Source organism: Rhipicephalus sanguineus, chromosome 10, assembly GCF_013339695.2.
Source record: "Rhipicephalus sanguineus isolate Rsan-2018 chromosome 10, BIME_Rsan_1.4, whole genome shotgun sequence".
Lineage (NCBI taxonomy): Eukaryota > Metazoa > Arthropoda > Arachnida > Ixodida > Ixodidae > Rhipicephalus > Rhipicephalus sanguineus.
This window is the reverse complement of record NC_051185.1, coordinates 107,945,889-107,963,081: the sequence shown is the minus strand read 5'-3', so window position 1 is coordinate 107,963,081 and position 17,193 is coordinate 107,945,889. Positions and strand designations below refer to the sequence as shown.

Below are 17,193 nucleotides of genomic sequence, written 5' to 3'. Positions count from 1 at the left end.
TAATTCTAATAACCAATGAATGCTCTCTCTAAAGTACGCCCGTGCAGGCCGCGCATCTTTATCAAAATGGTACCCAGCCATTCGCGATCTCCACAAAGAGTGGAGGCCCAGGAGCATAACTGCGTCAAACGGAACGCCGTCTTCATTCTTTACGCTCAAAAACCGAATGCCATACGGGTGCAGTGGGAATTCTTTTTTGACTGTTCTCTGTAATACGTCCCAAAAATAAACCCCCTCCCAACAATGTAGAAAAACATGGTCTATCGTTTCGGGCAATTTGCAAATCAAACAATGACTACCCCATGGCAAAAAGCAACCCCTTGTCTCCAAAAAGGCTTTGACAGGCAACGTTCCGGTATGAAGTTTAAAGAAAAAGGTCTTTGTTCCCGGCTGCACCTGCATTTTTTTAACTCTCTTTAATACATCGCTACCTGGGCCTCCACTGTACAAGGACCTGTACAACGGTACTGGGAAAACAATGTCGCACAAGGCAAAATAAAGCTCTTTTCTTTTTACATTCCAAAGGTACTCTCTCGAAAATCTTACAGAAAGAAACCTGACACTAGACACTATTTCTTTATAGTAACCGCCAATCCCTCCCACACAATCTTCGATAGTAACAACATACTCAGGGAGATATCTACCGAGTCGCATTTGACACAGTGTGCGCAGGAAGGGATCAGTGACGTCTCTAAAAACAAAAAACGGTTAACAAGCTGCCGCAAAAAGAGGTGACCAAGTCCCAGCCCCCCATCTTTGACCCGTCGAAACAAGTTGGTACGACTGCATCGCTCCCACTCAGAGGACCAGACAAATATGGCAAATATTCGGTGAAACTTCTGCACATTAGTCCGGGAGCAATGCAGCACCTGCATTACGTACCACAGCTTGCTGATGAAAAACAAGTTACAAACGGTGGCTCTGGCAAAGATCGATAAGGCGGCGCCTTTCCACTTGTCGGCTTTCTCCCGTATATCTTTCGCCTGACCTTTCCAATAATGATCGCTGTCGCGATAACCATCGAGCGGGACGCCCAAATACTTGCCCGGGGTCGTCACCCAAGGCACGTTTGCGAAGTGGTCAGGTTTGGTTGGCCACGATCCGTGCCAGAGCCCTAGGGACTTCGACCAGTTAACTCCGCTCCCTGTAGCTTGGCTGAATGCACGCACGGTTTCGACAGCCTGGGTTATACTACGTTTGTCCCTTGAAAAAATAGCCACATCGTCCGCGTACGCAAGCAGCTTAACTTCTGCTGCTTGTAACTGAAAACCATTGATGCTATGTTCATTGACAATTTTCATGCAGAGAGTTTCTATGTACATGCAAAATAACAGGGGGCTGAGGGGGCAACCCTGACGAACCGAACGTTGCACACTAATGGGGGCCCCCAGACTCTTATTAACGATCAACCTCGTAGTGCAGTTTCGGTACGCCAGGGCCACTCCCTCGCAGATAACAGAACCAAGGTTAACATAATTTAACAGAGCAAACAAAATTCTATTGTCAACACAATCAAATGCTTTTTCAAAATCAATCTGTAAGATGGCAACTCGCTCATCTGAATAATCACAACATTCAAGTATGCTGCGCGCTATATGAATATTGGTAACAATGGATCGCCCTTTGATACCGCACGTTTGATGCGGCCCAACGATGTCCTTAATCACTGACTGCAGTCTGCGAGCCAAAACCTTCATATAGATTTTGTATTCTACGTTAGTAAGGGCTATTGGTCTATACCCTGAAACAAATTTTAGCTTATCTGGGTCCTCGGTTTTAGGGATAAGTACTGTGTGGGAAGACCGGTATGACGGTGGCAATGTATTTAATTTGTACGCTTCATTATATATGACTGTGAGGATAGGGCTTACTTCGTGTTTAAACTGTTTATAAAAAGCGGCGGTGAACCCGTCAGGACCGGGTGATTTTCCAGGATTTAACTTTTCTATGGCTACTTCAACTTCGGCTGAGGTTATTGGCCTTTGCAAGCTCTGCTTTCTTTCATCGTCCACGCGGGGCAAAACAGGCAGATACTCGTTTTTGAATTTTTCCAGGTCTACGTCGTGCTCGGCGAATAATGCCCGATAATGCTCAGTGAAAGCCATTTTAATTTCCTCTGTATCGGTTGTTACCGACCCGCCCCATTCTATCTCGTGTATGTAGTTTCTTTCGGCACGTGCTTTTTCCAAGCATAGGGCGCGTTTCGATGGCATTTCACCCGCAGCCGTATCCTCTGCCCTTGCCCTCACAAGCGCGCCCCGATACCGTTCTTCGTCCAGCTGCTCTAAGTTTTGTTTTACTTTTCTGATGTCTTCTATCCATTTTCCAGGGGCTCGGCATTCCTGCTCGAGTAGCTTATCAAGCAGCAGTTTTAATTCCTTCTCTTTCCTTTTCTCTTCGTGCCGAATACACGTAGCCCTTTCAATTGCTTTCAATTTTAAAGATTCTTTGCATAGTTCCCACTGCTGCCAAATACAAAGGTTTTCACTGGGGTCTAATTTGGAGATTCGATCATTTACAGTTAAATTAAACTCCTCGTCCTGCAATAATTTACTATTTAATTTCCACGTTTCCCACGAGAAAGAGGTGGTTCGCTTGGTAATTCCGATAGAGCACTGTACTAAGCAGTGGTCCGAAAACGACACCGGGACTACGTCGTAACCGGTACAATGCGGAAGGATGTCCACAGATACGTAAACGCGGTCGAGTCTTGCGTGGCTAGGGCCTTCGAAACGCGTAAACTTTACTGGCCTCGTACCTTGAATACATTCTGCCACATCCTCGAGGTCCCAGCTTTCGACAATACGCGTCAATATATCCGTGCTCTTATCCCTGAAACCCCGAGTGCTCGTTTTGTCGTGCGCACTAAGGACACAGTTAAAGTCGCCCAACACTATTAACTGCCTTCCTGCACTGAGCCGTTGTTCAAGGCTGTGAAAAAACACGGCCCTTTCTTCGACCTTGTTGGGCGCGTACACACACACGACACGCCACACGGTGTTGTTCAGGGAAAAATCAAATACTGCGCATCGGCCATCAACACTCGAAAAATGGGCGTTCATCTGGAGCCCCGGCAACTTCTTAACAAAGAGTATGCAGCCGGCCGATGTGCCCACAGCGTGGCTGACTACAGCAAAAAAGCGAGACGTGAAACGTTGCACCATGCTGCCGGTCTCCTCTTCGCCATCGACTTTAGTTTCCTGCACCGCTAGTACGTCTATGTCCCGTTCCGTTAAAAGTCGATAAAGCTGGCCCTGCTTTCTTTTCCCTGCCAGTCCTCTCACGTTTATGCTGGCAACTTTTAACGAACAAGCAGGAGCCATTTTAACGAGCGGAAAGGAGACCAGCAGCACTGTGCTTACCTCTCACGTCTAGCACGGGGCTAGACGGTGCCGTCGCCGGCATTGCCATCCGGCGCAACCGCTGGAGCTTGCCCGCCAGGGTCGGCGTTGGCGCCGCGCTTGTCGGATGAAACGTTCGGGCGCGGTCGCAGAGACGACCGCCGTACTTGGGCTGTCTTGGCAGGGGGCTCCTCGACGCCAGGGGCAGCCGGTTGGCTGCCGTCGTTGCTGGACTGGGGGTGGGGGCGCTTCGACGCCGCGACGACATTGGTAGGCATGGTGACGCCACTCTTTTCTGACGGTGGCTCCTTGGAGGTCTTAACGTCGCCGACCTTGGCAGCTGGGTCACTGTCCGCCGCTGTCCCAGGCGTCTCGGTTGACGCAGCCGAGTCAACCGCCGCTCTTTGCAGCGCTGGGATGACCCCTTTCCCGGTGCCTCCTCCTGACGAAGCTGCAGGCAGGACCTGTGTCAGCGGATCGTTCCCCGGTGACCGTGACGAGTCACCTACAGCTTGTAGGCCCCCCGGCACAACCCCTTTCGGGGCGTCACCGCCGGTAAGCGCCGACGTGTCCGGTGGCCCCGTCTGCCTCCTCGCGTCCTCCGTGCCCCTCGCCGCCTCTTCAGCCTCGGCGACGTCCATCAGATGCTCGTGGTCATCCGCCTTTGGCAGCCCGGTCGCCGACGCGTACGTACGGACGCAGTCCGCGTCCGCGTGTCCATAGCGCCGGCACTTCGAACACCGAGGCACCCTGCAGTCACGGCGTACGTGCCCCGTTCCATGGCAGCGCAGGCACTGCATTGCTCGCCCGGGAACCACCACGAGGGCCAACTCGCCGGCGACGCGAACCTGGTGGGGCAGGTCGTCAACCTTGAGACCGGGCTTCAATTTGAGTAGCACGCTCCTCGTGGTTGAGCCCTTTTCTCGCATCCCTTGGACACGCCAACGCTCGCGCGTCACTTCGGTTACGTTCCCGAACGCCGCGAAAGCTGTCCGAATGTCTTCGTCCAGCACGCCGTACAGCAGCCAATGCAGGCGAAGTTTGACCTGCTGGTCTTCGGGGTCGAAAACGACACACCGACGCCCTTTCACCTTCAGCTCCTTCATGGCAGCGAGTTTCTTTGTGGCTTCGCTGGTGTTCAGGGTGACCGCCCAGACATGGTTAATCTGGTAAGCACCCACTGCCAGCACGTCGGGTAGAACACCAGCAGTCGCAAGGGCGTCTCGGAAATCTTCGACCCGGTAAGGCCTCTCACGCACGTCTCCGTGCAAGAACAACGTGTTCTGAACGATACGACCGGTAGGCAAAGTAGGCAGCACGATTTCGTAGTCCTTATCGTCTTCAGCGGTGATCCTGTTACCGCGGCCGGCACGGGCCGCTATCGCCGCTCCATCGGAGCCGTTCATCCTGCGTCCGTTCGCTATCGCGTCCGGAAGTAGAATGAGCAGCATGGTATGGCCGATGGCGGGAGACACCGCTTTACGACTCTACTTGTAACTACCAATGTGCTCTTGTCAATAACATCAATGTGTAATTATTGAAGTGTGACTAATGAGTGCGACTAATAAAAATAAAAAAACAGCAGTATACATTGTAGAGAATAACTAAAAAAGCAGAAAAAAAAGAAGGTGCCATCAGCACTCGGTGTTCCCAGGTGGTCTCCCTCCCAAGTACTGACCGAGCCCAATGCTGCTTAGCTTCGGGGATCGGACGAGAACCGGCGCATTCAGCATGGTATGGCCGATTTTTTTTTTTTTTTTTTTTCTTTATTACCTGGCTTTGGTACAAAACACATGAAACCAACAACACTAAAATTAAAACCACCCGATGTACAAAGTACACGTGGTGACTGTGTAGTCAACCAGCATGGAGCTGGTATCGTCTAGTTAAAATTCGGGCAATGTCACCAGCGGCTGTAGTCTTGAGAGCCACTCGGGTGGTTCCGGTTCCACTTTATATAATTCTAATAACCAATGAATGCTCTCTCTAAAGTACGCTCGAGCAGGCCGCGCATCTTTGTCAAAGTGGTACCCAGCCATTCGCGATCTCCACAAAGAGTGGAGGCCCAGGAGCATAACTGCGTCAAACGGAACGCCGTCTTCATTCTTTACGCACAAGAACCGAATGCCATACGGGTGCAGTGGGAATTCTTTTTTGACTGTTCTCTGTAGTACGTCCCAAAAATAAACCCCCTCCCAACAATGTAAAAAAACATGGTCTATCGTTTCTGGCAATTTGCAAATCAAACAATGACTACCCCATGGCAAAAAGCAACCCCTTGTCTCCAAAAAGGCTTTAACAGGCAACGTTCCGGTATGAAGTTTAAAGAAAAAAGGTCTTTGTTCCCGGCGGCACCTGCATTTTTTTTACTCTCTTTAAAACATTGCTACCTGGGCCTCCACTGTACAAGGACCTGTACAACGGCACTGGGAAGACAATGTCGCACAAGGCAAAATAAAGTTCCTTTCTTTTTACATTCCAAAGGTACTCTCTTGAAAATCTTACAGAAAGAAACCTGACACTAGACACTATTTCTTTATAGAAACCGCCAATCCCTCCCACACAATCTTCGGTAGTAACAACATACTCAGGGAGACATCTACCAAGTCGCATTTGACTCAGTGTGCGCAGGAAGGGATCAGTGACGTCTCTAAAAAACAAAAAACGGCTAACAAGCTGCCGCAAAAAGAGGTGACCAAGTCCCAGCCCCCCATCTTTGACCCGTCGAAACAAGTTGGTACGGCTGCATCGCTCCCACTCAGAAGCCCAGACAAATATGGCAAATATTCTGTGAAACTTCTGCACATTAGTCCGGGAGCAATGCAGCACCTGCATTACGTACCACAACTTGCTGATAAAAAACAAGTTACAAACAGTGGCTCTGGCAAAGATCGATAAGACGGCTCCTTTCCACTTGTCGGCTTTCTCCCGTATATCTTTCGCCTGACCTTTCCAATAATGATCGCTGTCGCGATAACCATCGAGCGGGATGCCCAAATATCTGCCCGGGGTTGTCACCCAAGGCACGTTAGCGAAGTGGTCAGGTTTGGTTGGCCACGATCCGTGCCAGAGCCCTAGGGACTTCGACCAGTTAACTCCGCTCCCTGTAGCTTGGCTGAAATCGCGCACAGGTTTCGACAGCCTGTTCGATACTACGTTTGTCCCTTGAAAAAATAGCCACATCGTCCGCATATGCAAGCAGCTTAACTTGTGCTGCCTGTAACTCAAAACCATTGATTCTACGTTCATTGACAATTTTCATGCAGAGAGTTTCTATGTAGATGCAAAATAACAAGGGGCTGAGGGGGCAACCCTGACGAACCGAACGTTGCACACTAATGGGGGCCCCCAGACTCTTATTAACGATCAACCTCGTAGTGCAGTTTCGGTACGCCAGGGCCACTCCGTCGCAGATAACAGAACCAAGGTTAACATAATTTAACAGAGCAAACAAAATTCTATTGTCAACACAATCAAATGCCTTTTCAAAATCAATCTGTAAGATGGCAACTCGCTCATCTGAATAATCACAACATTCAAGTATGCTGCGCGCTATATGAATATTGGTAACAATGGATCGCCCTTTGATACCGCACGTTTGATGCGGCCCAACGATGTCCTTAATCACTGACTGCAGTCTGCGAGCCAAAACCTTCATATAGATTTTGTATTCTACGTTAGTAAGGGCTATTGGTCTATACCCTGAAACAAATTTTAGCTTATCTGGATCTTCGGTTTTCGGTATAAGTACTGTGTGGGAAGACCGGTATGACGGTGGTAATGTATTATATTTGTAAGCTTCATTAAATATGGCTGTGAGGATAGGGCTTACTTCATGTTTAAACTGTTTATAAAAAGCGGCGGTGAAGCCGTCGGGGCCGGGTGATTTGCCAGGATTTAACTTGTCAATTGCAATTTCAACTTCGGCCGGAGTTATTGGCCTTTGCAAACTCTCCTTTCTTTCATCGTCAACGCGGGGCAAAACAGGCAGATACTCGTTCTTAAATTTTTCGAAGTCAATGTCCTGCGCGGCGAATAATGCCTGATAATGTTCAGTGAAAGCCATTTTAATCTCCTCTGTATCAGTTGTTACCGTCCCGCCCCATTCTATCTCGTGTATGTAGTTTCTTTCGGCACGTGCTTTTTCCAAGCATAGGGCGCGTTTTGATGGCATTTCACCCGCGGCTGTGTCCTCTGCCCTTGCCCTCACCAAAGCACCGCGATAACGTTCTTCATCCAGTTGCTCAATCTTTTGTTTTACTTTTCGGATGTCTTCTGACCATTTTCCAGGGGCTCGGCATTCCTGCTCGAGTAGCTTATCAAGCAGCTGTTTTAATTCCTTCTCTTTCCTTTTCTCTTCGTGCCGAATACACGTAGCCCTATCAATTGCTTTCATTTTTAAAGATTCCTTACATAATTCCCACTGCTGCCAAATACAAAGGTTTTCACTAGGGTCTAATTTGGAGATGCATTCATTTACAGTTAAATTAAACTCCTCGTCCTGCAATAATTTACGATTTAATTTCCATGTTTCCCACGAGAAAGAGGTGGTTCGCTTGGTGATTCCGATAGAGCACTGTACTAGGCAGTGGTCCGAAAACGATACCGGGACTACGTCGTAGCTGGTACATTGCGGAAGGATGTCGGCAGCTACGTAAACGCGGTCGAGTCTTGCATGGCTAGGGCCTTCGAAACGCGTGAACTTTACTGCACTCGTACCTTGAATACATTCAGCTACGTCCTCAAGGTCCCAGCTTTCGACAATACGCGTCAAAATGTCGGTGCTCTTGTCTCTGAAACTCCGAGTGCTCGTTTTGTCGTGCGCACTAAGGACACAGTTAAAATCGCCCAACACTATTAACTGCTTTCCTGCACTGAGCCGTTGTTCAAGGCTATGAAAATACACGGCCCTTTCTTCGACCTTGTTGGGCGCGTACACGCACACTACACGCCACTCGGAGTTGTTCAGAGAAAAGTCGAGCACAGCAGATCGGCCGGCCTCACACGTAAAATGGGCGTTCACCTGCAGCCCCGGCAACTTCTTAACAAATAGGATGCAGCCGGCCGATGTGCCCACTGCGTGGCTAACTACAGCAAAAAAGCGAGACGTGAAACGCTGCACCATGCTGCCGGTCTCCTCTTCGCCATCGACTTTAGTTTCCTGCACCGCTAGGACGTCTATGTCGCGTTCCGTTAAAAGTCGATATAGCTGGCTTTGCTTCCTTTTGCCTGCCAGTCCTCTGACGTTAAGGGTGGCCACTTTTAACGAACGCGCAGGTGCCATTTTAACGAGCGGAAAGGAGACCAGCAGCACTGTGCTTACCTCTCACGTCTAGCACGAGGCTAGACGGTGCCATCCGCCGGCAGTGCCGTCCGGCGCAACCGCTGGAGCTTGTCCAACGGGTTCGCGTTGCCGCCACGCTTGCTCGAAAGTCACGTTCGGGCGCGGCCGCAGGGACGAACCGCCGTACTTGCGCTGTCTTTGCAGGAGGTTCCTCAACGCCAGGTGTCGTCGGCTGGGTACCGTCGTTGCTGCTCTGGGGGTGGGGGCGTTTCGACGCCGCGGTGGCATTGGTAGGCGTATGGACGCCACTCTTTTCCGGCTGTGGCTCTTTGGACGTATCAATGTCGCCGACCTTTGCAGCTCGTTGACTGTCGGTCACTTTCCCCGTCGTCTCCTTTACCACAGCCGAGTCAACCGCCGTCCCTTCCGTTGCTGGAACGACACCTTTGCCGGTGTCGCCTCCTGCTGACGCTGCTGGCAGGACCTGTGATGACGCCTCGTTGCCCTTTGGCCCAGACGAGTCACCTTCACGTTGCTGGACCCCAGGGCAGTCCGACTTCGGGGCGTCACCGCCGGAAGACGCCGTCGTGTCCAGCGTGCCCGTCTGCTTTCTCGCGTCTTCCGTGCCCCTCGCTGCCTCTTCAGCCTCGGCAACGTCCATCAGTTCCTCGTTCTCGTCCGCCTTTGGCTGCCCGGTCGCCGACGCGTACGTACGGACGCAGTCCGCGTCCGCGTGTCCATAGCGCCGGCACTTCGAGCACCGGGGCACCCTGCAGTCACGGCGCACGTGTCCCGTGCCGTGGCAGCGCAGGCACTGCATTGCACGCCCGGGCACCACCACGAGGGCCAACTCGCCGGCGACACGAACCTGGTGGGGCAGGTCGTCCACCTTGAGTCCCGGCTTCAACTTCAGGAGCACGCTCCTCGTGGTTGAGCCCTTTTCTCGCATGCCCTGGACGCGCCAACGCTCACGCGTCACCTCGTTGACGTTTCCGAACGCTGCGAAGGCTGTTCGGATGTCTTCGTCCTGCACGCCGTAGAGCAGCCAATGCAGGCGAAGTTTCACCTGCTGGTCTTCAGGGTCGAAGATGACACACCGGCGCCCTTTCACCTTCAGCTCCTTCATGGCGGCGAGTTTCTTTGTGGCTTCTCCGGTGTTCAGGGTGACCGCCCAGACATGGTTAATCTGGTAAGCACCCACCGCCAGCACGTCGGGTAGAACGCCAGCAGTCGCAAGGGCGTCTCTGAAATCTTCGACCCGGTAAGGCCTCTCACGCACGTCTCCGTGCAAGAACAACGTGTTCTGTACGATACGACCGGTAGGCAAAGTAGGCAGCACGATTTCGTAGTCCTTATCATCGTCGACGGTGATCCTGTTACCGCGGCCGGCACGGGCCGCTATCGCCGCTCCATCGGAGCCGTTCATTCTTCGTCCGCTCGCTAGCGCGGCCGGAAGTAGAATGCAGCATGGTATGGCCGATGGCGGGAGACACCGCTTTACGACTCTACTTGTAACTACCAATGTGCTCTTGTCAATAACATCAATGTGTAATTATTGAAGTGTGACTAATGAGTGCGACTAATAAAAATAAAAAAACAGCAGTATACATTGTAGAGAATAACTAAAAAAGCAGAAAAAAAAGAAGGTGCCATCAGCACTCGGTGTTCCCAGGTGGTCTCCCTCCCAAGTACTGACCGAGCCCAATGCTGCTTAGCTTCGGGGATCGGACGAGAACCGGCGCATTCAGCATGGTATGGCCGATGGCGGGAGACACCGCTTTACGACTCTACTTGTAACTACCAATGTGCTCTTGTCAATAACATCAATGTGTAATTATTGAAGTGTGACTAATGAGTGCGACTAATAAAAATAAAAAAACAGCAGTATACATTGTAGAGAATAACTAAAAAAGCAGAAAAAAAAGAAGGTGCCATCAGCACTCGGTGTTCCCAGGTGGTCTCCCTCCCAAGTACTGACCGAGCCCAATGCTGCTTAGCTTCGGGGATCGGACGAGAACCGGCGCATTCAGCATGGTATGGCCGATTTTTTTTTTTTTTTTTTTTTCTTTATTACCTGGCTTTGGTACAAAACACATGAAATAAACAACACTAGAATTAAAACCACCCGATGTACAAAGTACACATGGTGACTGTGTAGTCAACCAGCATGGAGCTGGTGTCGTCTAGTTAAAATTCGGGTAATGTCACCAGCGGCTGTAGTCTTGAGAGCCACTCGGGGGGTTCTGATTCCACTTTATGTAATTCTAATAACCAATGAATGCTCTCTCTAAAGTACGCTCGTAGCAGGCCGCGCATCTTTGTCAAAGTGATACCCAGCCATTCGCGATCTCCACAAAGAGTGGAGGCCCAGGAGCATGACTGCGTCAAACGGAACGCCGTCTTCATTCTTTACGCACAAGAACCGAATGCCATACGGGTGCAGTGGGAATTCTTTTTTGACTGTTCTCTGTAGTACGTCCCAAAAATAAACCCCCTCCCAACAATGTAGAAAAACATGGTCTATCGTTTCGGGCAATTTGCAAATCAAACAATGACTACCCCATGGCAAAAAGCAACCCCTTGTCTCCAAAAAGGCTTTGACAGGCAACGTTCCGGTATGAAGTTTAAAGAAAAAGGTCTTTGTTCCCGGCTGCACCTGCATTTTTTTAACTCTCTTTAATACATTGCTACCTGGGCCTCCACTGTACAAGGACCTGTACAACGGCACTGGGAAAACAATGTCGCACAAGGCACAATAAAGCTCTTTTCTTTTTACATTCCAAAGGTACTCTCTCGAAAATCTTACAGAAAGAAACCTGACACTAGACACTATTTCTTTATAGTAACCGCCAATCCCTCCCACACAATCTTCGATAGTAACAACATACTCAGGGAGATATCTACCGAGTCGCATTTGACACAGTGTGCGCAGGAAGGGATCAGTGACGTCTCTAAAAAACAAAAAACGGTTAACAAGCTGCCGCAAAAAGAGGTGACCAAGTCCCAGCCCCCCATCTTTGACCCGTCGAAACAAGTTGGTACGACTGCATCGCTCCCACTCAGAGGACCAGACAAATATGGCAAATATTCGGTGAAACTTCTGCACATTAGTCCGGGAGCAATGCAGCACCTGCATTACGTACCACAGCTTGCTGATGAAAAACAAGTTACAAACGGTGGCTCTGGCAAAGATCGATAAGGCGGCGCCTTTCCACTTGTCGGCTTTCTCCCGTATATCTTTCGCCTGACCTTTCCAATAATGATCGCTGTCGCGATAACCATCGAGCGGGACGCCCAAATACTTGCCCGGGGTCGTCACCCAAGGCACGTTTGCGAAGTGGTCAGGTTTGGTTGGCCACGATCCGTGCCAGAGCCCTAGGGACTTCGACCAGTTAACTCCGCTCCCTGTAGCTTGGCTGAATGCACGCACGGTTTCGACAGCCTGGGTTATACTACGTTTGTCCCTTGAAAAAATAGCCACATCGTCCGCGTACGCAAGCAGCTTAACTTCTGCTGCTTGTAACTGAAAACCATTGATGCTATGTTCATTGACAATTTTCATGCAGAGAGTTTCTATGTACATGCAAAATAACAGGGGGCTGAGGGGGCAACCCTGACGAACCGAACGTTGCACACTAATGGGGGCCCCCAGACTCTTATTAACGATCAACCTCGTAGTGCAGTTTCGGTACGCCAGGGCCACTCCCTCGCAGATGACAGAACCAAGGTTAACATAATCTAACAGAGCAAACAAAATTCTATTGTCAACACAATCAAATGCCTTTTCAAAATCAATCTGTAAGATGGCAACTCGCTCATCTGAATAATCACAACATTCAAGTATGCTGCGCGCTATATGAATATTGGTAACAATGGATCGCCCTTTGATACCGCACGTTTGATGCGGCCCAACGATGTCCTTAATCACTGACTGCAGTCTGCGAGCCAAAACCTTCATATAGATTTTGTATTCTACGTTAGTAAGGGCTATTGGTCTATACCCTGAAACAAATTTTAGCTTATCTGGGTCCTCGGTTTTGGGTATAAGTACCGTGTGGGAAGACCGGTATGACGGTGGCAATGTATTTAATTTGTACGCTTCATTATATATGACTGTGAGGATAGGGCTTACTTCGTGTTTAAACTGTTTATAAAAAGCGGCGGTGAATCCGTCAGGACCGGGTGATTTTCCAGGATTTAACTTTTCTATTGCTACTTCAACTTCGGCTGAGGTTATTGGCCTTTGCAAGCTCTCCTTTCTTTCATCGTCCACGCGGGGCAAAACAGGCAGATACTCGTTTTTGAATTTTTCCAGGTCTACGTCGTGCTCGGCGAATAATGCCCGATAATGCTCAGTGAAAGCCATTTTAATCTCCTCTGTATCGGTTGTTACCGACCCGCCCCATTCTATCTCGTGTATGTAGTTTCTTTCAGCACGTGCTTTTTCCAAGCATAGGGCGCGTTTCGATGGCATTTCACCCGCAGCCGTATCCTCTGCCCTTGCCCTCACAAGCGCGCCCCGATACCGTTCTTCGTCCAGTTGCTCTAAGTTTTGTTTTACTTTTCTGATGTCTTCTATCCATTTTCCAGGGGCTCGGCATTCCTGCTCGAGTAGCTTATCAAGCAGCAGTTTTAATTCCTTCTCTTTCCTTTTCTCTTCGTGCCGAATACACGTAGCCCTTTCAATTGCTTTCAATTTTAAAGATTCTTTACATAGTTCCCACTGCTGCCAAATACAAAGGTTTTCACTGGGGTCTAATTTGGAGATTCGATCATTTACAGTTAAATTAAACTCCTCGTCCTGCAATAATTTACTATTTAATTTCCATGTTTCCCACGAGAAAGAGGTGGTCCGCTTGGTAATTCCGATAGAGCACTGTACTAAGCAGTGGTCCGAAAACGACACCGGGACTACGTCGTAACCGGTACAATGCGGAAGGATGTCCACAGATACGTAAACGCGGTCGAGTCTTGCGTGGCTAGGGCCTTCGAAACGCGTAAACTTTACTGGCCTCGTACCTTGAATACATTCTGCCACATCCTCGAGGTCCCAGCTTTCGACAATACGCGTCAATATATCCGTGCTCTTATCCCTGAAACCCCGAGTGCTCGTTTTGTCGTGCGCACTAAGGACACAGTTAAAGTCGCCCAACACTATTAACTGCCTTCCTGCACTGAGCCGTTGTTCAAGGCTGTGAAAAAACACGGCCCTTTCTTCGACCTTGTTGGGCGCGTACACACACACGACGCGCCACACGGTGTTGTTCAGAGAAAAATCAAATACTGCGCATCGGCCATCAACACTCGAAAAATGGGCGTTCATCTGGAGCCCCGGCAACTTCTTAACAAAAGTATGCAGCCGGCCGATGTGCCCACAGCGTGGCTGACTACAGCAAAAAAGCGAGACGTGAAACGTTGCACCATGCTGCCGGTCTCCTCTTCGCCATCGACTTTAGTTTCCTGCACCGCTAGTACGTCTATGTCACGTTCCGTTAAAAGTCGATAAAGCTGGCCCTGCTTTCTTTTCCCTGCCAGTCCTCTCACGTTTATGCTGGCAACTTTTAACGAACAAGCAGGAGCCATTTTAACGAGCGGAAAGGAGACCAGCAGCACTGTGCTTACCTCTCACGTCTAGCACGGGGCTAGACGGTGCCGTCGCCGGCATTGCCATCCGGCGCAACCGCTGGAGCTTGCCCGCCAGGGTCGGCGTTGCCGCCGCGCTTGTCGGATGAAACGTTCGGGCGCGGTCGCAGAGACGACCGCCGTACTTGGGCTGTCTTGGCAGGGGGCTCCTCGACGCCAGGGGCAGCCGGTTGGCTGCCGTCGTTGCTGGACTGGGGGTGGGGGCGCTTCGACGCCGCGACGACATTGGTAGGCATGGTGACGCCACTCTTTTCTGGCGGTGGCTCCTTGGAGGTCTTAACGTCGCCGACCTTGGCAGCTGGGTCACTGTCCGTCGCTGTCCCAGGCGTCTCGGTTGACGCAGCCGAGTCAACCGCCGCTCTTTGCAGCGCTGGGACGACCCCTTTCCCGGTGCCTCCTCCTGACGAAGCTGCAGGCAGGACCTGTGTCAGCGGATCGTTCCCCGGTGACCCTGACGAGTCACCTACAGCTTGTAGGCCCCCCGGCACAACCCCTTTCGGGGCGTCACTGCCGGTAAGCGCCGACGTGTCCGGTGGCCCCGTCTGCCTCCTCGCGTCCTCCGTGCCCCTCGCCGCCTCTTCAGCCTCGGCGACGTCCATCAGATGCTCGTGGTCATCCGCCTTTGGCAGCCCGGTCGCCGACGCGTACGTACGGACGCAGTCCGCGTCCGCGTGTCCATAGCGCCGACACTTTGAACACCGAGGCACCCTGCAGTCACGGCGTACGTGCCCCGTTCCATGGCAGCGCAGGCACTGCATTGCTCGCCCGGGAACCACCACGAGGGCCAACTCGCCGGCGACACGAACCTGGTGGGGCAGGTCGTCAACCTTGAGACCGGGCTTCAATTTGAGTAGCACGCTCCTCGTGGTTGAGCCCTTTTCTCGCATGCCTTGGACACGCCAACGCTCGCGCGTCACTTCGGTTACGTTCCCGAACGCCGCGAAAGCTGTCCGAATGTCTTCGTCCAGCACGCCGTACAGCAGCCAATGCAGGCGAAGTTTGACCTGCTGGTCTTCGGGGTCGAAAATGACACACCGACGCCCTTTCACCTTCAGCTCCTTCATGGCAGCGAGTTTCTTTGTGGCTTCGCCGGTGTTCAGGGTGACCGCCCAGACATGGTTAATCTGGTAAGCACCCACTGCCAGCACGTCGGGTAGAACACCAGCAGTCGCAAGGGCGTCTCGGAAATCTTCGACCCGGTAAGGGCCTCTCACGCACGTCTCCGTGCAAGAACAACGTGTTCTGAACGATACGACCGGTAGGCAAAGTAGGCAGCACGATTTCGTAGTCCTTATCGTCTTCGAGCGGTGATCCTGTTACCGCGGCCGGCACGGGCCGCTATCGCCGCTCCATCGGAGCCGTTCATCCTGCGTCCGTTCGCTATCGCGTCCGGAAGTAGAATGAGCATGGTATGGCCGATGGCGGGAGACACCGCTTTACGACTCTACTTGTAACTACCAATGTGCTCTTGTCAATAACATCAATGTGTAATTATTGAAGTGTGACTAATGAGTGCGACTAATAAAAATAAAAAAACAGCAGTATACATTGTAGAGAATAACTAAAAAAGCAGAAAAAAAAGAAGGTGCCATCAGCACTCGGTGTTCCCAGGTGGTCTCCCTCCCAAGTACTGACCGAGCCCAATGCTGCTTAGCTTCGGGGATCGGACGAGAACCGGCGCATTCAGCATGGTATGGCCGATGGCGGGAGACACCGCTTTACGACTCTACTTGTAACTACCAATGTGCTCTTGTCAATAACATCAATGTGTAATTATTGAAGTGTGACTAATGAGTGCGACTAATAAAAATAAAAAAACAGCAGTATACATTGTAGAGAATAACTAAAAAAGCAGAAAAAAAAGAAGGTGCCATCAGCACTCGGTGTTCCCAGGTGGTCTCCCTCCCAAGTACTGACCGAGCCCAATGCTGCTTAGCTTCGGGGATCGGACGAGAACCGGCGCATTCAGCATGGTATGGCCGATGGCGGGAGACACCGCTTTACGACTCTACTTGTAACTACCAATGTGCTCTTGTCAATAACATCAATGTGTAATTATTGAAGTGTGACTAATGAGTGCGACTAATAAAAATAAAAAAACAGCAGTATACATTGTAGAGAATAACTAAAAAAGCAGAAAAAAAAGAAGGTGCCATCAGCACTCGGTGTTCCCAGGTGGTCTCCCTCCCAAGTACTGACCGAGCCCAATGCTGCTTAGCTTCGGGGATCGGACGAGAACCGGCGCATTCAGCATGGTATGGCCGATGGCGGGAGACACCGCTTTACGACTCTACTTGTAACTACCAATGTGCTCTTGTCAATAACATCAATGTGTAATTATTGAAGTGTGACTAATGAGTGCGACTAATAAAAATAAAAAAACAGCAGTATACATTGTAGAGAATAACTAAAAAAGCAGAAAAAAAAGAAGGTGCCATCAGCACTCGGTGTTCCCAGGTGGTCTCCCTCCCAAGTACTGACCGAGCCCAATGCTGCTTAGCTTCGGGGATCGGACGAGAACCGGCGCATTCAGCATGGTATGGCCGATGGCGGGAGACACCGCTTTACGACTCTACTTGTAACTACCAATGTGCTCTTGTCAATAACATCAATGTGTAATTATTGAAGTGTGACTAATGAGTGCGACTAATAAAAATAAAAAAACAGCAGTATACATTGTAGAGAATAACTAAAAAAGCAGAAAAAAAAGAAGGTGCCATCAGCACTCGGTGTTCCCAGGTGGTCTCCCTCCCAAGTACTGACCGAGCCCAATGCTGCTTAGCTTCGGGGATCGGACGAGAACCGGCGCATTCAGCATGGTATGGCCGATTTTTTTTTTTTTTTTTTTCTTTATTACCTGGCTTTGGTACACAGCACATAATACACACAACACTGGTGTAAAAGCCACCCGATGTACAAGGTACA

General features: G+C 50.6%; 5 non-coding genes and 3 pseudogenes across 5 annotated transcripts; all 8 read right to left on the bottom strand.

The window, feature by feature from the left end:
* Window positions 1-4,970: 4,970 nt before the first annotated feature.
* On the bottom strand, window positions 4,971-5,089 carry LOC119372792 (5S ribosomal RNA; annotated as a pseudogene).
* A 5,183-nt stretch (window positions 5,090-10,272) lies between these two features.
* On the bottom strand, window positions 10,273-10,391 carry LOC119372726 (5S ribosomal RNA). The gene has a single exon (XR_005179658.1). It is a non-coding gene; the product is annotated as a 5S ribosomal RNA (ribosomal RNA).
* A 163-nt stretch (window positions 10,392-10,554) lies between these two features.
* LOC119372791 (5S ribosomal RNA) lies at window positions 10,555-10,673 on the bottom strand (annotated as a pseudogene).
* A 5,181-nt stretch (window positions 10,674-15,854) lies between these two features.
* Window positions 15,855-15,973, bottom strand: LOC119372725 (5S ribosomal RNA). Its single transcript, XR_005179657.1, has one exon. It is a non-coding gene; the product is annotated as a 5S ribosomal RNA (ribosomal RNA).
* A 163-nt stretch (window positions 15,974-16,136) lies between these two features.
* LOC119372724 (5S ribosomal RNA) lies at window positions 16,137-16,255 on the bottom strand. Its single transcript, XR_005179656.1, has one exon. It is a non-coding gene; the product is annotated as a 5S ribosomal RNA (ribosomal RNA).
* A 163-nt stretch (window positions 16,256-16,418) lies between these two features.
* LOC119372723 (5S ribosomal RNA) lies at window positions 16,419-16,537 on the bottom strand. The gene has a single exon (XR_005179655.1). It is a non-coding gene; the product is annotated as a 5S ribosomal RNA (ribosomal RNA).
* A 163-nt stretch (window positions 16,538-16,700) lies between these two features.
* LOC119372722 (5S ribosomal RNA) lies at window positions 16,701-16,819 on the bottom strand. Its single transcript, XR_005179654.1, has one exon. It is a non-coding gene; the product is annotated as a 5S ribosomal RNA (ribosomal RNA).
* Window positions 16,820-16,982: 163 nt separating this feature from the next.
* On the bottom strand, window positions 16,983-17,101 carry LOC119372789 (5S ribosomal RNA; annotated as a pseudogene).
* Between the last annotated feature and the right edge of the window lie 92 nt (window positions 17,102-17,193).